The 22,300-nt window shown below is 44.2% G+C and overlaps 1 pseudogene; it reads left to right on the forward strand.

Moving 5' to 3' along the window:
• The window catches only part of LOC148686201 (core histone macro-H2A.2 pseudogene), a 44,121-nt pseudogene extending 23,096 nt beyond the window's left edge, over window positions 1-21,025 (forward strand).
• Window positions 21,026-22,300: the final 1,275 nt, after the last annotated feature.

Below are 22,300 nucleotides of genomic sequence, written 5' to 3' on the forward strand. Positions count from 1 at the left end.
ACGAAAGCTCATACCAAAATAAAAACTTAGTTGGTCTTTAAGGTGCTACTGAAGGAATTTTTTTATTTTACTTCGATCCAGACCAACACGGCTACCTACCTGTAAACAAAAACAAACTTGATTCACACAAATGGGCAGTGATATTTCTAGATGAACTTAGGAAAGGTTTGGATCTCTGGAAGAACACCTCCACATTTCATATGGGGTCAGCGACTGGGCCTTGGCCAGATCTGGCCTGCATTGAGAAATGCTGCCTCATGTCCTGGTTTATTTAATAGAATCGTAGAGAGTTGGAAGGGACCCAAGGGTCACCTAGTCCAACCCCCTCCTCCAAGGTGGCATACCCGGACTCCCCACTTTATCCTCACAACAACCCTGTGAAGTAGGTTAACTTTCATGGCTGAGTGGAGAATTGAACCTGCATCTCCCAGATAGAATCATAGAAACATAGAGTTGGAAGAGACCACAAGGGCCATCCAGTTCAACCCCCTGCCAAGCAGGAAACACCATCAAAGCATTCCTGACAGATGGCTGTCAAGCCTCTGCTTAAAGACTTCCAAAGAAGGAGACTCCACCACACTCCTTGGCAGCAAATTCCACTGCTGAACAGCTCTTACTGTCAGGAAGTTCTTCCTAATGTTTAGGTGGAATCTTCTTTCTTGTAGTTTGAATCCATTGCTCCGTGTCCGCTTCTCTGGAGCAGCAGAAAACAACCTTTCAGCCTCCTCTATATGACATCCTTTTATATATTTGAACATGGCTATCATATCACCCCTTAACCTTCTCTTCTCCAGGCTAAACATGCCCAGCTCCCTAAGCCGTTCCTCATAAGGCATCGTTTCCAGGCCTTTGACCATTTTGGTTGCCCTCTTCTGGACATGTTCCAGCTTGTCAGTATTCTTCTTGAACTGTGGTGCCCAGAACTGGACACAGTACTCCAGGTGAGATCTGACCAGAGCAGGATACAGTGGTACTATTACTTTCCTTGATCTAGATGCTATACTCCTATTGATGCAGCCCAGAATTGCATTGGCTTTTTTAGCTGCTGCATCACACTGTTGACTCATGTCAAGTTTGTGGTCTACCAGGACTCCTAGATCCTTTTCACATGTACTGCTCTCAAGCCAGGTGTCTCCCATCCTGTATTTGTGCCTTTCATTTTTTTTTTGCTCAAGTGTAGTACTTTACATTTCTCCTTGTTAAAATTCATCTAGCCCAGGAGTAGGCAACCTAAGGCCCAGGGGCCGGATGCGGCCCAATCGCCTTCTGAATCTGTTCCACGAATGGTCCGGGAATCAGCGTGCTTTTACATGAGTAGAATGTGTCCTTTTATTTAAAATGCATCTCTGGGTTATTTGTGGAGCATAGGAATTTGTTTAACCCCCCCAACTATAGTCCGGTCCCCCACAAGGTATGAGGGACAGTGGACCGGCTGCCTGCTGAAAAAGTTTGCTGACTCGTGCTCTAACCACTACACCATGCTGCCAGCCTTGTGATAAAAGAGGTATGAAGAAAGTGGCATGAGATCTTAGTGGCATGCCACTAGAGGATGTGATTTTGATCTGGTTCTGACACATTTCATACAGATCGGTGTTATAAACTGCTAACAATTACAAATGTGACCCTTTCAAAATAATTTTGAAAGATAAATATTTGAGGAAAAACTTTTTAACATTATTTTTTTTAACGGAACTAAGATCTCATCTTCCAGAGCTGTCATCATTTTTGACAACTGAGAGGACGGAATGATTTTCACTCCCCAAACAGTCTTTCCACATTGCCTAGAATAGCAAGAACATAAAACACAAATTTAGCTCATTCCCCCTAGCAATGAGGAACAGCAAGTGTAATGTCGTGATATAAATCAACATTCGTATGACTGCATTTAGGATACACTGTGTGCGTGAAGCTCTGGTTTGACTTGCCACAAGAAGAATATTGCAGAGCTGGGAAAAGGCAACGAAAAGCACAAAAGACAGTGGACTACTTTCATATGAGGAAAGGCTGAAGTGTTCAAGACCTTTTTAAGAGAGATAGTGAAGTGTAGTGGTTAGTGCATTGGACTCGAATCAGGGAGACCCAAATTCAAACCCTCACTTGGCTGGAAGATGAGCAGGTGATCATGGGGCTAGCCCACTCTTTCAGCCTCATAGAAGTGGTGTGAGCAAAACACAGGTAAGAGAAGAACATGTACAGTAACTTCCTTGGTGGAGTAAAAATATAATAAATCTAGGGGGGGGCGTTGTAGATGGAGTGAGTAAGGGTGGATATAGCAGTAGTTAGAAAAATTATAATCAGAGAAAATTGTGGGCGGAGGAAGAGAGAGGGCCTTCTCGGTGGCTGCTCCCATAATTTGGAACTCCCTCCCTAGAGAAGTTAGACTGGCTCCCTCTTTGTTGTCCTTCTGCCGTTAGGTGACGACTTTCTTATTTCAACAGGCCTTTGGGAAATGATTGCATTTAATGAAAGGGCTGGTGCCGTGCTGTTTGTATTGGAATTGTGTGGCGGAGCTTCATGCTCCGGGGGCGGGGCTGGCGTGCATTCTGGAGGCGGGGCGCACCACCCCAAAGGGCGTGTTGCACGTTCTGGGGTGGGGTGTTCCACCCGGAGGGGCATGTTGCACTTCCTGGGGGCGGAGCGGGCAGCTGCCATGGCACCCTCGGGATCGCGCTGCCCGGGGCGGAGTGCCCCTATTGCCCCTCCCTTACTATGCCCCTGTTTGTGTGCACATGCAATTATTGCTTTTTCCATGTTTTTAGCTGTTCTTTTTATCTGTAAGCTGCCTTGAGTCCCATTGGGTAAAACAAGCAGCATATAAATAAATATAATAATAAATAAATAAATAAATAATATAATTAGAATTAGAATAATTAAAATTAGAATAATAATAGAAATAAATAATAAAAATATTAAGGGGGGGATGGTACAATGAAACCGTACCATCAGACTGCAAGAAAATAAACCATGGTTTTGAATGTGCTCCTAGATTGAGAAAACAATTAACATCCAGATCTCTTTTGATAAGAAGAAAAGAAGTACAGCAGACTAGCTTTCTTGCTGGTGTTCTAGTTATTACCAGGGCGAAGGGCAGGTTTAAAAGCCTTTTTCTCCACTGGGGGGGGGGTCCATTTTGTGGTTCGCCTCAGGTGCCAGAATGTCTTGGGTTGGCCCTGACCCTGGGAATTATAGTTTGTTAAAATGTCGAGAATTCTCTTATAATCAAAGAGCGACTAATCTTTTGGTTTACTGGGGAGGAGGGAATAACCTTGGTGCACAGATATGTCCTCTGAATGCTTGACAAATGTGATTTTCCTGCAAGTAACATGCTAGCCAGAGAAAGATGCATAACTCCTACAGCAACTGAGCAGCAGCTCATTACTGCGTGATGAAACTGTCAGCCAGGGATTCCTGCAAAGATTCTCTGAAGTCTCTCAGCCTCACTCACCTCACAGAGTGTTTGTTGTGGGAGAGGAAGGGAAAGGAGAATGTTAGCCGCTTTGAGACTCCTTAGGGTAGTGATAAAGCGGGATATCAAATCCAAACTCCTCCTCCTCCTCCTCCTCCTCCTCTTCCTCTTCTTCTTCTTCTTCTTCTTCTTCTTCTTCTTCTTCTTCTTCTTCTTCTTCTTCTTCTTCTTCTTCTTCCTCCTCCTCCTCCTCCTCCTCCTCCTCCTCCTCCTCCTCCTCCTCCTCCTCCTCCTCGCATGAGTCCACAGGATCTTCTCTGTCTTGCAGCATTTGAAGGAGGAGCCTTGTCCTTACCTTGTGGGCATTTCTCCCAGCCCCCTCACAAGCGAGGACAAATGCTTGTGAACAGGAATATATTAAGTGAAAGAACGGGTTGTGAAAGGTCACTTGTGAGAAGCAATGTTTGTCACCATTGGCAATGTCTTTAAGATTATTAATTCCTATATAAGGCTATAACTTGCACCAATTAAATCAAAGCGGAGTGAACTTTCTGTGTTTGCGTATCCAACTTCATTTAAATGTGTACACAAATATATGCGGTACATGCACATGCACACAAATATGTACGGTACATAAGATTTAGTTTGACCTGCTATGACCCACATGCAACAATAATGGCCTTTCAGGAAGGATGGTTTTCAATCTTAAGGGGAGAGTATTGCTCTGATGGTTATGCTGAGCTCTTTGGGCGGAAAGTATTCATCCAATCAATAATTTGCATCAGAAAAGAAAGGGACAAATGGAGCCCAGTGCCCATCAGAGAGGGGATATTTGGATACAGTCTTGACCTTTTTTTGGTAAGTGGGAACAATTAAATGGGTTTCCCCCACCCGCTTACCCCACCCCCACCCCTGCCCTGCAACTCCCTCTAGCCTTCTGATGTCTGTATCAAACAGAACCTGGGCATTTGTAAATTGCCTGGGATAGCTTGTGCTCTGCAAACCGCAGTGACCCCCCCCACAAGGAACTGTGCAGGGTGGGTTGTGGGTGGGTTCTCTTGGATAGCCGCAATGCCCAATTGGAGGTCCCTCGTAGCTGGGTGTAATCTGGCTAATGGGATGCAGCCTAAACAGCCCGAGGGACCTATTTGTTCCCATGCATGTGACCCAGAGCTTCCTCTTTTGGCACGTGCATTCGGAACACCCGCCCACCTCACCCTACTTTTAGGGCATGTACACTTGGCCTTGCTATGCTGTCGTGTGTCGTCTGTCGTTGGGACAGGGGCACAGCAGGAATTTTCTCCACTTGGCTGATTGGCTGTTGCCATTTGGGTTTCACCTGCCACGTAGCAAATTGCCACAACTTGTAAGGTTGCGGATAGGCTCTGGTTCAGGTGATAGGGATGGGAGAACGCTCTCACCATCCCTATGTGAAGGGTATTCCATTAAAGGAATCCAGGGACTCAATGGTTTGGTCAACCCCTGAGAGGGGGTTGTGCCCATTGGGTGGTGGAGATAGCCTGTGCTTGGCTTTCCGCTTATCCAGGTGTTCACCCTTGGCTGACCTATGATGGAGCCCAGGGTCAGCGCTACCTGCAGAGCAGGGAACTAGTCAAACGAGAGCCTATGCAACCATTCACTTTCTGTAATCAGTAAAGTTGTGGCCTAAATTCTGCCAAAACCCAAACCAAAATTTGAGTCAACTGTTTGCCAATCCTGTGTTTACTTAGGAGCAGGTCCTACTGAGTTCATTGTGGTTTACTCCCCAGTAACTTCTGCACAGCATTGCAGCCTGAATGACAAGGAACAATAGTCTTTTGGCTTGCAATTGCAGAGCCTCAAATGGGCTCATTTTAATAATGTTTTGCAAAAGAAAAAGAAAAGTAAACAGTGTCACAGGACAAGGCTGAAAGCATTAAGCTGATATGCGTATGTAATTGAATAAACGCTCTGTTGTTTAAAAAGGTTGCCTTTTAATCAGCTTCTAATTGGATGTGTATGCGAAAGGGCGTGCAGCGCTGATGCCATTATTGTTTTAAAAAAACAAAAACAAACCCAGTCTGAACAATTAATTCAAAGGACACCTCTCAAGTATCTTCGCTTAGTAAGAATATTTCTGGCCTGAATCCAATTATTTTGTTCATTAATTTAAGACAACGGCAACAGCTCAACACTTTGAACAGCCTTACTGATGTCAATAAACATTTGAGACTGCAAAATACATCAATGCAAAGCCGGCCCAGCACCAGGAGGTTGAGGCATACAAGTCCTGTTGGGTTCTACACATTGAATGGGAGGGTACATAGGAGCCAAATTCTAGGGGCTGAGGTCCCTTTGCCCCCCCCCAATTAAATATTTGAGGGCCCCTCCAAACTGATGGGCTTTGCCATTCAAATGGTGTGTTTTGTGATCAATTATGTGGTGTGGGGCTTACCTGCCCTCCAATATTTTATTCAATTTGGCACCCCTGGTAGGGTACCATCTTTGTCTCAGGTTGCAAAATGACTTGGGCTGACTCTGCATCTGTTGCCCATCAATGATGTCTGTAAATCTCTCCTGCCTCTAAAATATTGCTGGGTTCAGAGGAAATAAAACCCCTCATCCTGATCCAGGGCGAGGTTATAGCTCATTGGTATCGTATCCTCCAACATTTCTCTGACGAAAATAGGATATCCTATTCCATCATCATCATCATAATTTTATACCCTGCCCATCTGACTGGACTGCCCCAGCCACTCTGGGCGGTTTCCAACATATAAATAAAAATAATAAAACAATACAGGACTGCCTTCAGATGTCTTATAAGGTTGTAAGTTACAGTGGAACCTCGATTTATGAACACCTCGGTTTACGAATTTTCGGTTTACGAACACCGCGGACCCATCTGGAACGGATTAATTCACTTTCCATTACTTTCAATGGGAAAGTTCGCTTCAGTTTATGAACGCTTCAGTTTATGAACAGACTTCCGGAACCAATTACACCCATGCTTTGGGTTAAGTACGCTTCAGGTTGAGTACTCCACGGACCCGTCTGGAAGCGAATTAATCCACTTTCCATTACTTTCAATGGGAAAGTTCGCTTCAGTTTATGAACGCTTCAGTTTAAGTACTCCGCGGACCATCTGGAACAGATTAATCCAATTTCCATTACTTTCAGTGGGAAAGTTCGCTTCAGTTTATGAACGCTTGTTTATGAACAGACTTCCGGAACCAATTGTGTTCATAAACCGAGGTACCACTGTACAGTACTTATCTTCTTGGCTCAGGGGTTGCATAACTCCATACCCTCCAACATTTCTCTGATGAAAATAGGTAAGCCCTAGGGAAAAGTGGGACATTTTGGGATCAAATCAGAAACTGCAACAGCTTCTGTAAATCTGGGGCTGTTCCTGGAAAATAGGGACAATTGGAGCGTCTGGTACATTATTTGGGCTGATTTTAATTTCATTTTTTTAAAAAGAAACATACAAGTTCATAAAATTTTCTACATACAGTGGTACCTCGGGTTACAGATGCTTCAGGTTACAGACTCCACTAACCCAGAAATAGTACTTCAGGTTAAGAACTTTGCTTCAGGATGAGAACAGAAATCGTGCTCCGGTGGCGTGGCGGTAGCAGGAGCTAAAGTATTGCTTCAGGTTAAGAACAGTTTCAAGTTAAGAACGGACCTTTGGAATGAATTAAATTCTTAACCAGGGTACCACTGTATGTAGGTGGGGGAACTTCAAAATATGTAAAAACTACTGTCTTATTTTTGGCTGGTGGGCTCATTTTGCTTCCAAATGGTTGAGTATTCAACTCCCTGAGTTTGCTATTAGATGAACTGATGTTGCTCACCTGGAATCCTGGAAGGAAAAAGACCAAGAGAGGCCTGGCTGAAAGGCTCAGCCTCTTTTCTTTGTGGCCTTGACCCCACCCCCGGCTGTTCGTCCATTGTCTTACCTGGCCGGGGGGCGGGTCAAAGGCCAACAGGTGGATGGCACCCGCCCAGGTGAGCCCCGCGCTTGGTGCCGCAAACCCCGCCCACCTGTGTGAAGGGAGGGCGGAAAATCTGATGAAATTGAAATCAGTAGCTGTAGATTTTCTGTGCATATCTTCTGCTCCGGACCGGGAAACGGAAATGCAAAATAGCATTCCTCCCAAAGGTTTCACATGTGTTTACTTGTAATGGAAACGATTCTTTCAAATCCATTTGAAACAAATGCAGTTTGCACTGACAAAGTACCTGATGAATTATTCCTGTGTCATCTTTTCCACAGGCTTACTGTGCATGGCTTTTACAAGGAATTTTAGAGCCAGGGAAAGCAAAGCATACTGTCTTAGTTGCTGAACACATACAACATCCACACTTTTCATGGATAGCGTTGCTGTAAATTAGCACTCATTCCAAATGGCACACTTTGTCCTTATGGTACCGTACAAAGTGTGGTTTCTAATTTGTATCTGCATTGGAAATTAAAGTGCAAATGGGCAGAGGAACAATTATGCATCCTTGCTAATTAATGCTTCAGAAATGAATTATGTAAATGAGCCCCCAAAGGCTCATTTTAAAGTTGGTTCTTGATATTTTTTGGATGGTTTTTTTTCATGCGAATATTTTTGAAAGGTTCCTGGCTTTCTGCTTCATAAACAGCGATGGCTCTTTAAAAATCATGCAGCATACTGCAGATGTAGCCGGAATAATTGCCATTATGCTGAAGTTCCTTCTCCGAAGGATGCCTTTCTTACATATGGGCAGCCATGGCATTCTGCGTGTTAGGACTGAGGAGGCAAGGTTTTCACTTACAAATAGCAGGACCCTGATGGAGCTGACAGGAAGTTTGGGTGGTGATTGCTTCTGCAATTAAAAAAAATAAAAGTGCCTTAGGAAGTAATTGGCACTTTTCTTCAAGGACTGGAATATGCTAATACTTAAAGCTACTGATAAAGAGATAGATTATGTATGATTTCCTATGGGGAACCAGGAAACAGAGGTCAAATTCTCCCTCAGGCCCTGGGTCAAGGCATTCAGTTTTTCACACATCATCAACCAGTGGCAACAACAGACACAGATTCCCTAGACCTTAAAAAATGTAAGGCACAATCTCGCAATGCTTTTCTAGCAACTGTTGGTGCAGTCAAGATTTTTCACGTTGATAGCATAAGCAATTAATGCATGAATTGAAAGGAAGAACCGCTACCAGGTTTATACAGTTACAGATGCTAACAACCCAATTCCAAAAGGCAGACGTATTTGCATGTTCGCAGGCAAATGTACGTACTGCTTGTCTGATGATGATAAAGATGCGCTGATACAATCAGGTTTGGAGCTGTTTCTTCCCCATCTAGTCCTCCCTTTCCCAACCTTAGGTCTCCTGACGTTGCTAGACTACATTCCCACTGGCCTCCGGTTGTTGTTGTTTAGTCGTTTAGTCGTGTCCGACTCTTCGTGACCCCATGGACCATAGCACGCCAGGCACTCCTGTCTTCCACTGCCTCCCGCAGTTTGGTCAAACTCATGTTGGTAGCTTCGAGAACACTGTCCAACCATCTTGTCCTCTGACGTCCCCTTCTCCTAGTGCCCTCAATCTTTCCCAACATCAGGGTCTTTTCCAAGGATTCTTCTCTTCTCATGAGGTGGCCAAAGTATTGGAGCCTCAGCTTCACGATCTGTCCTTCCAGGGAGCACTCAGGGCTGATTTCCTTAAGAATGGATAGGTTTGATCTTCTAGCAGTCCATGGGACTCTCAAGAGTCTCCTCCAGCACCATAATTCAAAAGCATCCATTCTTCGGCGATCAGCCTTCTTTATGGTCCAGCTCTCACTTCCATACATCACTACTGGGAAAACCATAGCTTTAACTGGCCTCCGGTAACACGGCCGAATAGTCAGGGGTGATGGGAACTGTAGTTCCAACATCTGGGCACCTAAAATAATAATAATAATAATAATAATAATAATAATAATAAATTTATTTGTACCCCACCCATCTGGCTGAGTCTCCCCAACCACTCTGGGCGGCTTCCAATTGAATATTAAAACAATACAGCACTGTTCTGGTCCCTTTAGTCTCTTTGCCCACTCTGATCTCCCTGCCTTCTACCATGCTCTTCTCATGTCTACCCTTGTCTACTTCGGCCCACTCTTATCTTCACAATATGTAGTGTATCAGAGATTGGAACTTGGACTTGGAGTCCATAGGCTCCCCCAAGGGATGAAGGAGGTTGCCCATCACTAATATTATAACAGCCAATAAATGGGAAGGTGCCTTATATTGAGTCTGGTCCCAGGATTCCAGGCAGGGCTCTCTTAATCCATATTCTAATGGACTGGTTGACTAACAGGAAATGGATAGGTGGTGGTGGGGTGTTATTTGGAGGGGAGGGAGAGGTTGTTTCTTAAAACTGGTTTGGCATTTTCTACTTATGGAAATTTCAGGATTAGAGAGCAATAGCCCAGCAGGTCTTGTAAATTCCAGTCAGATGCAAAGCTGCCAAGTTATCCCTTTTTAAAAGGGATTTTCCCTTATGCTGAATAGGCTTCCTCGCGAGAAAAGGGAAAACTTGGCAGCTATGGCCAGATGTCATTCCTGGTCACAACGACCCAACCTACATTATTCAGCTATATATCTAGTAGATGACAAAAGTAAATAACACCCCCCTTGCATCCTCATTTGGGGGGCACTACACACGAGTTGATGGGATGCGGGTTGCACTGTGGTCTAAACCACTGAGCCTAGGTCTTGCCAATCAGAAGATCGCCGGTTCGAATCCCCACGACGGGGTGAGCTCCCGTTGCTCGGTCCTAGCTCCTGCCAACCTAGCGGTTCGAAAGCACGTCAAAGTGCAAGTAAAGTGATGCCTCACAAGACGAAATTAATTCGTTCCGCGAGTCGTTTTGTATTGCGAAAATTTCGTCTTGCGGTTTTCCAAGTTAAACAAATCAAAGCCAAAAAAAGCCAAAAAAATCGTCTTGCGAGTCAACAAAAAGATCGCAAAATGCTTTCATCTTGTGAGTTTTTCGTTGCGCGAGGCATTCGTCTTGCTGTAGATAAATAGGTACCGCTCCGGCGGGAAGGTAAACGGCATTTCTTTGTGCTGCTCTGATTCGCCAGAAGCGGCTTAGTCATACTGGCCACATGACCCGGAAGCTGTCTGCGGACAAACGCCAGCTTATAGAGCGAGATGAGTGCCGCAACCACAGAGTCGTTCGCGACTGGACCTAACGGTCAGGGGTCCCTTTACCTTTACACACCAGTTAAGAGATACATTGCAATCTACATTTGTTTGGTTCTTTGTTTGCCTATAATTGAACAGCTGCTGGATGTTATCAAACCTTTTTGTTTGCTATTGGCTCCAAATTGTTTTAATGAAACCAGCGAGCCTCCCTCTCACTTGTGTGCAGCCCACAGCCAGCCATCAATATTCTTCAAATTTAAGGATTGTCTTGTGAAATCCTTGACTGCTCTAACCTCTCCTTCCTCTCCAAATGCCTCAAGGAATCCCAGGGAAGAAATCGAGTCTTTTTCTTCCAAGCATTAACAAGACTTGACAGGCTTGATCTTGTTTGCTAAAGTGCTGCAATGGCTGCTGAACTAATCCTGGAAATCTCAGAGCACCTACAGCTCCACCATTTCTCTCCCCCCCCATTAAAAAAGAAAAGAAAAAATTGTTGAGCTTTCCCAAAACCACAAAAAAATCAGGTCAGATACATTAAATACTTTCCGCTGAAATGATCACAGTGTAGGCTGCGTATGTACACCAAATGTTTAAAGCAGATGTAAAACACATTCCACCTCACTAAAATAAAATTATTGGGAGCTGTAGTTTGTTAAGGGTGCTGGGTATACAAATTGTTGGCGTAAAAATAAATAGGAGCTCTGTGAAGGATACACTAAAGTTTCCAGTATTGTTTTGTAGGACACTGGGCTTTAAATGCATGGCGAGCACACAGCCTTAGACTTCTAGTGAGCTTCCTACTCCTCCACCCAACCACTTGGGGTCCAGAATAACAAGATGGAAGGATAGCGAAGCAAGGCTTAATTTGAGCCAGGCCTCATTCTTTGAATCAGCCACAGAATCTGGAAGTCGTAAATCGCAATAAAATAGGTGCTGAGATTAGTTTTTGTTTCACACACAGAGACACACCATTGTGTGCAGGGTGCTGCAATAAGGAACAATTCTCTGTCTCAAGGAACTTGCGTACAAACTAAAGTTCCCGACAGGCTAAAAAACAGAGGAAGAGGCAAGCACAGGATAAACTGAAATGGCCTCGGCCCAGTATACCTGAAGGAGTGTCTCCACCCCCATCGTTCAGCCCAGACACTGAGGTCCTCCTCTGAGGGTCTTCTTTTGGTTCCCTGACAGTGAGAAGCGAAGATACAGGGAACCAGGCAGAGGGCCTTCTTGGTAGTGGCGCCCTTCAGTTGTCAATGAGATACATAACTTTTAGAAAACATCTGAAGGCAGCTCTGTATCAGAAAGTTTTTAAGGTTTGATGTTTTATTATGTGTTTAGATATTCTGTAAGCGGGTGGCGCTGTGGGTTAAACCACAGAGCCTAGGGCTTGCCGATCAGAAGGCTGGCAGTTCAAATCCCCATGATGGGGTGAGCTCCCATTGTTCGGTCCCTGCTCCTGCCAACCTAGCAGTTCGAAAGCATGTCAAAGTGCAAGTAAATAGGTACCGCTCCAGCGGGAAGGTAAACAGCGTTTCCGCGCGCTGCTCTGGTTCACCAGAAGTGGCTTATGACCTGGAAGCTGTACTCCGGCTCCCTCGGCTAGTAAAGCGAGATGAGCGCTGCAACCCCAGAGTCGTCCGTGACTGGACCTAATGGTCAGGGGTCCCTTTGCCTTTACCTTTAAGCCACCCAAAGTGGCTGGGAAAACACACAGCCAGATAGGTGGGATATTTTATTATTATCATTATCATTATTATTATTGAAATGTGATTAAGGATGCTCTACTCAATAAACTTTGAGGAAGCCTCACTGAACTGAATGGGACTTAACTTCTGCATAGTTGTGCATGGGATTGTGTTGCAATTCAATTACAGTACAGCTTCTTAGTGGCAGTGGTGGGCATTGGGCTCTCAAATTTCAGCGGCACCCTCTGCAGTGCTAAAATTTGGTGCCACATGCGTCTCGTGTTCTGTTCTGCAGCATTGTGTGTGGTGCCCAGTGTGGCCGAACTAGTCGTGCTACCCTAAGACCGCCTCTGCCAGTGGCCTGATCCCACTCAACCCCTCTTCCAAACGGCCACAAGGCCTGAGAGGAGCTTTCATCATTCGTGAAAGATACCTCATATTTATATTTGTTTGTTTGCAAACATTTCTACACCACCCATGAACAAAAAGTTCCGCAGGCGTGGTCATAGCTGCCAAGTTATCCCTTTTTTACAGGGATTTTCCCTTATGCTGAATAGGCTTCCTCGCGAGAAAAGGAAAAACTTGGCAGCTATGGGCGTGGTTCACAAAGAAAAAGTCAGCAGGAGAAGTATAGTCATACCCTGGAAGTGAAACGGAATACGTTCTGGAAAACGTTCGAAAAACAAAGCACCGCTTCCGGTTGCCTGCAGGAAGTTCCTCCTGCAGCCAATCGGAAGCCCCGTCGGATGTTCGGCTTCCAAAAGAACATTTGGAAACTGGAACACTCACTTCCGGGTTTCAGTCAGTTGGGAGCCAAAACGTTCAAGAACTAGGCTATTCAAAAACCAAGGTACGACTGTATATAAAATGCCCCCCCCCAAATAACACTGGAATTTGTGGGTTGGCTTTATAGTTTTAACTGATGCATATTTTTTATTTTTGTATCTTTGTAAACCGCTTAGAGGCTACTGTAGTTAAGCAGAATATACATTGTTTAAGTTAATAAACAAAATACACCCACACCCACACACCCCACAAATGAAAGCTGACGACGCACAAAGTGTTAAAAAGCAAAGGCTACAGGCACATAAAGATCTTGAACAGTTAAAAACAGCATTGGAACAACATATTGAGAGCTCTTGCAGACACACCAAAAAGAATTAAACATAGATTTGTTGCTGCTAGTCTTTTTTGAGATGTCATAGAGAAATGGCAGAAAGCAACTGCTTTACCAATGAGCAGCATTTTTATTTTTTTAAGGAAATGATGAAACACACACACCACTGTGTTTGTGCTTTATTCTCTTGCGGGAGAGAAGCGGGGGGGGGGGGGGAAACAGGCCACAACATGATATGTGAAATATGATGTACATAACTTAAAAGCCGAATGTGTAATTACCAGGAGAAACTGCCCATTGTCCCAGAGAATGTAAATCAACAATTTCAAGTCAGCCACAGTCAGGCTATTTCTAGGATTTACTATATCGCTCTGACAAGGCCTTTATTCAAACTCAAGAGCATCTACTACTGTTTGGTTTCAGGGCAGAACACACTCTGCATGAACTGGCCCTCGGGGGTGACTTCTGTCCTACATAGTATTTGTGAATATGATCCAGAATTTCATGCAAGCTTCTGTGTTTCCAAGAACACCCACTTAGTCCCTCATAATAAGGGATTAAAACCAACTCCTTGTGAAAGGTAAATGCAAAGAAGGGTCTCACTGCAACCCTTGAAATGTCAGAGGATTCTCTGAATACTGGTAATAATCTATAATAGCGTAATGGCTCTGTTCTGTGTTCCACCTCACATTTGTAATACGTACGTGGAGAGTCAGGGTGTGAATTAGAGCTGCTCATTCGGGGTGGGTAACGTTTCAGGAATGATGATGTCATTTCCAGCGATTATAGGATTTTCAATGTTGCACATTAATCGACCAGTAAAAACAACTACACCAGTAATCCACAAAGCAATTTTGATCCCAGCAAGATAAGCAGGAGAGAATCCCAAGGGCTCAAAAGAGGACATACCTCTGGTCTACATCAACAAGCCCTAGGTGTAAAATGGGACTTCTGCTTTGGAGTGCTGCCACAACTTCTTGTTCGTTAAAAATTGCAAGGGGCAAAGAGCTTCTGCCATGGCTGACCTTGTGCTAGACCTCTGTCTTTTACTTCGTTGCACTCTGAGGCCACAAAACAACACAGTCTCAAACATGCTTAAGTCAAACATGAAATCCATGGCTTTTCGTACATGAAACTAGAATACTAGAATTGTAGCCCGAGGGTCATCCAGTCCAAACCTCCTGCAATGCAGGAATCTCAACTAAAGCTTCCATGACAGATGGCCATCCAACCTCTGCTTACACAGCTCAAATGAAGAAGAGTCCACCACCTTCCAAGGGAGACCTTCCCACTGTCAAACAGCTCTTACTGTCCAAAAGTTCTTCCTGATGTTTGGTTGGAATCTCCTTTCTTGTAACCTGAAGGCCAACCCTCCAGAGCAGGAGAAAACAGGCTTGTTCCCTCTTCCATGTGACAGCCCTTGAGATATTTGAATATGGCTATCATATATCCTCTCAGTCTCCTCTTTGCCAGGCTGAACATATACAATGGTGAGGGAAGGAAAGCGCTGGGTGAAGGAACCAGTGGTGGAAGTGAGAGAGGGGGCTATGAAACAGAGCAGAGCATCACTAGGTAGGACTGGGCTGCAACTTCCTTTGAACTCAGTAGGACTAATTTTGGGGCGAGCCTGCATAGGACCAGGCTGCAAATTCATTGGAACTCCGTTGCAGATACACAAGAGCAGACATAGGCAAACTCGGCCCTCCAGATGTTTTGGGACTACGATTCCTATCATCCCTGACCACTGGTCCTGTTAGCTAGGGATGATGGGAGTTGTAGTCCCAAAACATCTGGAGGGCCGAATTTGCCTATGCCTGCAGAAGAGCTTATGCCCTGTGTACACAAGTCCTTTCCCAACTTCCTTCCCAATGCACAGCAATGTTCTCAGGTTTGGAAGAACGCAGGATATGGCATCACTGCTTGAACTTGCCTTAAGATCCTGGCTTGTTCCAGACTCAATAACCCTAGCTTCCCAGTTTCAACAACATGAGAAACTATGGTTAGTAAGAGACTTCCTGGTTTGAATGTGGTTCATGGGGAGGATAGAAGGAGTGTGAATGCAGGCAATATATATATATATCAGCTCATCTATAAACTTAAATGTCGGGCCCTTAGTTACTCCTGGTTTTATTTGTGTGTGTCTGATGTGAATACTATCATGTTCATCTTAATCCACTGGCATTCTTGAACCAGCTTACAGATCTTCTTGGCATGAATCCAAAATGGCCTGTGTTATACATGCCTTTTGGAAAAAACTGAGGGGGTGGGGGGAAGTAAACCAGAAAGCCTTTTATGACTGAGGAGGAAATCACTTTTAATTGATGGTGGAATTTTTCTGTCTTAATTAGCTTTGTTTTGTGGCTTAAAGAGCGAGATTTTATGGCAGCTATTAAAAGCCAGATCCCTTATCATCGCTGGGATTGTTGTGCTGCTGAGCTCTGCATTTTTAGAGTTTGCAAGCCGTGGCTTATGTGAATTTACTGCAATTATGCTATACAAATTATCAAATGCAAATGTCATCAATCTGACAGCTTTGCCAAAGATTCCTCTGAGGACCACAAGGGCGGGGAAATCACTCCAAAACAAAGCAAATTAAATAATAGCCTATAATTATATATCTGAATAAAATAAACCATTTAATTAGCATCTTACATGCAGCAGGCACTGATTAATTAAATTTGCATCGTGCAGGCAACAGGATAAACATGGGGAACTATCTTCAAGCCATTGCTGCAACATAACCTCCAGTTTGCCCCACTTGCCCCAGTGCAATGACAAGCAATTGCACAGCTCTTGGGAGAATAATAACATCGACAACGGATCACTCAAAACTAAGCACCAAGCTCCTTTTCATTTCATTGGGAGAGTTAACTACTCCAAAATAGCTGGTGAGAGACTGGGAAGCAGTGTGCACATGAGGGTAGCAATAATCCATATCTATCTTGTCTCTATCCTGCCATTTCTTTGCTGTGTTTTGATGGATTTCCCCCCCAAAACCAGCTTCAATCCGAATAGAGAAAAAGAATGAGCGTGCTACATTTTAAGCCAGTAATGCATACACAGCCACAAACAAACAAACAAACAAACAAACAAACAAACAAAACCCATTTAGCATGTCTAGATTGGTCCTGATGTTTAGATTATTATTTTTTGCTGGTTATTGGCAATTATCTAATTAAATACGTTGTGTCTGATACTTCCTCTTTTAAAATGACTGAATCTGCTGTTATCACCTGTCTCCCACACATTTAATTATGCGTCATGAAATACCATTATCCATCACCAAAATTGTGACATGTATTTGGCTTAGGTCTTTGGCTGCCTGAAATTTGCAAGCAACATGCCTGATTCTCTGTATGAGCTGAACTAAACCTTCAAATTCATTGAAACGTCAGCAGTTCGTGCCAGGAGTGATCAGGACTTGAGTGCCGAGCCATTCTGGCCCATGTTATCCCATTTAAAAATCTAAAATATTATAAAAAGGAGAAGAGGAAGGCCGCTTCATTGCGAGCACCGCAAAGTGATGGTTCAGAGGTCAACTCCTGACCTTTCGCATGGCCAGGGAAAGGATGCTTTCTATGGGGATGGGAATTTTGTGTATCCTGAGGCTATAGAGTGTTATGGAGGAGAGCAGGACAATAAAAAGGGCTTTTGAAAATGGCACATATATTTAAGAATAAAGCACCATGGAATTCCCCGTAGGCTAGGTCAAAAACCGATGCTTCCATCCCATGACACGTACTAGGCCGCCTCTGAGAGGTTGTGAGATTCTAACACAGATAATGTTGACAAATTTATCTTCCCTTCAGCAGTTCCTGACTCTCATTTTCCTATGTGATTTCCCAAATAATGATGATGATGATGATGATGATACGTCTCGAGGATCAGATAACTCCATACCCTCCAACATTTCTCCAGTGAAAATAGGGATGTCCCATTCCATAATGATATTCTTACTACCGGTATTTATACCTCACACATCTTACTAGGTTGCCCCAGCCACACTATGCAGCCTCAGACATATGTAAAAACATAATAACATGTTAAATGGTTTTTTTTTCAAAAAAAAAAACCTTCCCTATTCAGGATTGCCTTCAGATGGCTTGGGCGATCGAATAACTCCATACCCTCCAACATTTCTCCAATGAAAATAGGGACTTCCTAAGGAAAAGTGGGATACAGTCATACTTCGGTTTAAGTACGCTTCGGTTTGAGTACTTTCAGTTTAAGTACTCCGAGGACCCATCTGGAACGGATTAATCCACTTTCCATTACTTTCAATGGGAAAGTTCGCTTCAGTTTATGAACAGACTACTGGAACCAATTACACTCATGCTTCGGGTTAAGTACGCTTCAGGTCGAGTACTCCGTGGACCTGTCTGGAACGGATTAATCCACTTTCCATTACTTTCAATGGGAAAATTCACTTCAGTTTAAGTACTCCGCAGACTGTCTGGAACGGATTAATCCACTTTCCATTACTTTCAATGGGAAAGTTCGCTTCAGGTTAAGTACACTTCAGTTTAAGTACGGACTTCCAGAACCAATTGTGTACTTAAACTGAGGTACCACTGTATTCTGGGATCAAATAAGAATCTGGGATGGCTTCTCTAAATCAAGATCGTCCCTGATAGGAACACTTGGAGGGTCTGTGCCTCTGATTCTGGACTTCTCTCTGCCACAGACTCTCCCAGCTCACTGAGCCCTGTTACCTCTTCTGACACCTCCTCCCCCCAGGCTTCTCTCCCTTACCCCTCATCGCCATCCCACCACCTCTTCCTGGGCTCTGAATCTTCTTCCCTGGCGGTTCCCCAGCCGGTTCCTGCCACCATTCCTCTGCATCCAACCAGTTCATGACATCATGGGAGGATCAACTTTTCTTATTCTTACATACGACAAGCGCCCCCATCAAGATCTCCCCTTCTTCACAGCTCTTTCAAGGGTGTTGCCCTCCTTTGCAGAGTCAGCCAGCTGTGTGCATTATGACATGGGTACTCCATTGCAATGGGACGCAGGTGGCGCTGTGGGTTAAACCACAGAGCCTAGGGCTTGCTGATCAGAAGGTTGACAGTTCAAATCCCTGCGACGGGGTGAGCTCCCGTTGTTCGGTCCCAGCTCCTGCCAACCTAGCAGTTCGAAATCACGTCAAAGTGTAAGTAGATAAATAGGAAGGTAAACGGGAAGGTAAACGGCGGTTCCGTGCGCTGCTCTGGTTCTCCAGAAGCGGCTTAGTCATGCTGGCCAAATGACCTGGAAGCTGTACGCCAGCTCCCTCGACCAGTAACGCGAGATGAGCGCCACAACCCCAGAGTCGGTCACGACTGGACCTAATGGTCAGGGGTCCCTTTACTCCATTGCAATGGTGGGGAGGACCTCCCTAGCGGTTTCAACTTGAAGAGCATAGGCACCAACCTCTGGCAGTTGTAAATGAGCAGCTCTGCGCTGAAGTCAATAACACTGTATCGATTTGCACCAGCTGAGTGTGCCTTGAATACAAAGGGAAGGGTGACATAATCAAAGCAAGGAGCCTCCTTGCAATTTGCACTCCATTGTCTAGTTGCATAAATCATGCTAGGTGGGGCTGTCAGATGATAACCACATGGAAGGACCAAAACATTTTTGTGTATTAGTATCCAAGCCATGTAACGCCCTCCCATCAGATGTCAAGGAAATAAACAACTATCTGACTTTTAGAGGACATATGAAGGCAACCCTGTTTAGGGAAGTTTTTAATGTTTGATGTTTTATCGTGTTTCTAATACTCTGTTGAGAGCCGCCCAGAGTGGCTGGGGAAACCCAGCCAGATGGGTAGGGTATAAATATATTATTATTATTATTATTATTAAGTGAGAAAGGTAAGGCCATAAGAGGTCATGTTTCAAAAATGCTTCATTGTCACAGTGAGGGGAGAAAAATGGAAAGGTTAAGAGGAGTGGCATTTAGGCTGCAGTCCAGGTAAAGTTAGTGATGATGTCCACAGCATCTGGAGCAAACAACATTATTTGTCAAGAATTCCCCATTGTGCTTAATGGGTGGTATTGAACTTTTACTCAGAGCAGATCCTTTGGAATCAACGAACTGAGTTTCATCATCTTCCTTAATTTCATCAGGTCCACTCCAAGTAAAACTTAGTTGGATGTTATTTCTGAGCAAACATGGCAATTTAAGTCCTAACTTAACTTTAGCCATGAATTAGGGCCATGGCAGTTTGAAATGCCACGAAATAATAATAAAGGCTGCCATTGGAGTTCTGTACGTGAAGGACAGCAGGCAGTTTTATTAAATTGAAAGATAAAATGCCACCTAGGGATAATAAAGGCCTTTTACCTAAGAATAAAGAGTTAAAAAACAACAAGTAGCAAATGGTTCATAGCTGCCAAGTTTTCCCTTTTCTCGCGAGGAAGCCTATTCAGCATAAGGGAAAATCCCTTTAAAAAAGGGATAACTTGGCAGCTATGAAATGGTTGAGGGTGTAGGCAAATCAAATATAGGTTGCATAATACTGAAAGACAGAGTGAAATTTGTCACTCTCGGTTTCTCTCATTTTTCCAGATTTAAATTCAGTTCGCCACATTTTCACCTTGACTTGTGACTCATTAAAATACCCTCACGAAAGTTTGCCAGTGTTTTAGTGCACATTTCATGCAATTTTGTCAAGTACAACACTTTTTATATCTTATTTTCATTCACGTATGCGTTTTTATGCACACTTTTTTTTTTAGTATACACATTTTATTTTGTATAGATCATTTTGGGAGGTGAGTGGGTTGGAGAACTGCCTTGCCATGATTGGAGAAGCGAGTGTGAATTTCACAGGAGAGCTGCCTTTAGGTTCGGATATCATTTTCAGGAAGCGCAAGTGAGATAGGTTCACACGAAAATGAGAACCGAACCAAATTTTTCAGGGTACTGTAGAAGGTCCAGGACTAAGCTGGACGACTTTTGGCTCAGGTAGCATCCATACAATGACTCCCCATCCGATGAAAGAGCACTTTCCCATAAATATCCCAGTATCCTTTTTTTTTTAAAGCCAGCAAACTTTCCCCTCCCTTTTAAAGTAGGGGACAGTGACAAATGAACCTTACTAAATGGATAGAGTCACTATTTCTTATAACTTTTTTTAAAAAGGGATTAGCTACACAGTGATTTAAAAAGGGACAACTCATCCCTAATCCCTCAAGGGAGGTGGCGCTCTGTGCAGAAGGAAACTCCGACTCGTCGACATTTCGAGGGGGATATGAATTGAGTCACCAGCCCTTTTTGAAATCCACCCTTCCTGGCTACAGTCATTAAATCTTTATACACGGGTCTACCGCAAGACCTTCAACCTCTCCTCCACAGCAGGGCAGGATTCCCACACAGAAGCGAAGTTTGCCAAAGACGAGAGCCGACGGCTCGGTGTGACTGACAACAGTTATAGTTTCAAGGACAAGGAGGCCAGCTCTCGCTCCTTAGCTAGTTTGCCCACATGCTGGGGTCTGTGGCAGGCAGAAGTTGGGAGTTACACAAGGCTTCCCCTTCACAATGGGAAGGGGAGCGTGCATTCTGCTATGGAGTGTGACTACCTGGCCCGGAGCCATCCTGCTCCACGCCAGCAAGAACGAACACCCTCGCAAGCGCTGCCTTCTCTGTGGCTGCATGCCGGCGGCGCACACTGAAACATCGATTGCTCCTTTCCCCTTCTGTGACTGCTACTTTCAGGAGTGGCATCCCTCTCCACAACATGCAGACACCCTAGGGTTGCCATATTTCGAAAAGTAAAAACCAGGACACCCCAAAAGTTGTTGAGCCACCTTTCAGTAAATCCGGTGTCCCCCATCTCAGCAGATCATAATTTCCCCACCAATGCTAGACCGGGCATTTCTGGGCTCTTTCCTCTTATGCGGCAAAGAATTAGAACAATACCCAGAACGAGGCAAAGGTGCAAGGCGGGGGGGGGGATCAGGGGAGGGTATCGAAGTGTGGGAGCGAAAACAGAAATGTTGGCAGTGATACACTAGGGCTCTGGGGGAAAAGGGGGGGAGAGGGCTTTGCCGGGTTCAATGCAGGACAGCAAGGCGGCTGGCTACCCTGGCTGCTGTTCTGGAAAAGGATCTAGGCAGGCAGATTCCCTCCCGCCATAATTCCACAATGTTGGAAGAAGCTGCAGCTGTGGAAGCAAGTATCTCTCAGAGGGATGCGCTGCATGTGGAACTGTAGAGTTGGAAGGGACCCTGGGGGTCATCTAGTCCAACTCCCTGCAATGCAGGAATCTCAACACGCACGCCTCTATCCAATTTGAAACCATACCGGACCCTGCTTAGCAAATGTGCTAGCTGTTTTCATGCTGCCTCACTAGGAAGGGTGTACATGATGACCTGTGCCCTTTATGCCCATAACATAAGTTTATTTATTTACTTTGGGGTTTTTATTTTATTTTAACCTGCTCTTTTTTACCTTTCCCTTTATCCAAGGTGTAGATGGCTCTTTCTCTGCAGCCCTTTTTCACAACAATCCTGTGAGTTAGGCTAGGCTAAGCTGAGAGAGAGTGGGCAGTATTCAACCAGCATGTCCCATCAGTACAAGGAATTAACCCCCCTCCGCCTCCCTCTGCTGTTAAAAAAAAGAGGTTTTAAATACCATATGTATGTGGGTAACATATTGCGGATTTACAATACCTGCTTTGTTTTTTTTTTGTTTTTTGTTTGGAAGATTTTATTAGACAAACAGATTCTTAAAATACATTATAAAGAGTATAAAGACTATAAATATAAAAAGAAAAGAATGGAAAAGAACAGAAGAAAGAAAAAACAAAGAGAAAGAAGAAGAATGGAAGTGTGAATAAAGGCAAAGACATAATGATATCCACTGTTTGAATCAGCAGAGAAAAGATACTTCCGACTATACCCATTGTACTAATTTACAATTAAACTATTATTTACACAGTTGCGTGA

The sequence above is a fragment of the Zootoca vivipara genome, chromosome 3, assembly GCF_965207765.1.
Source record: "Zootoca vivipara chromosome 3, rZooViv2.hap1.1, whole genome shotgun sequence".
Taxonomy (NCBI): Eukaryota; Metazoa; Chordata; class Lepidosauria; order Squamata; family Lacertidae; genus Zootoca; species Zootoca vivipara.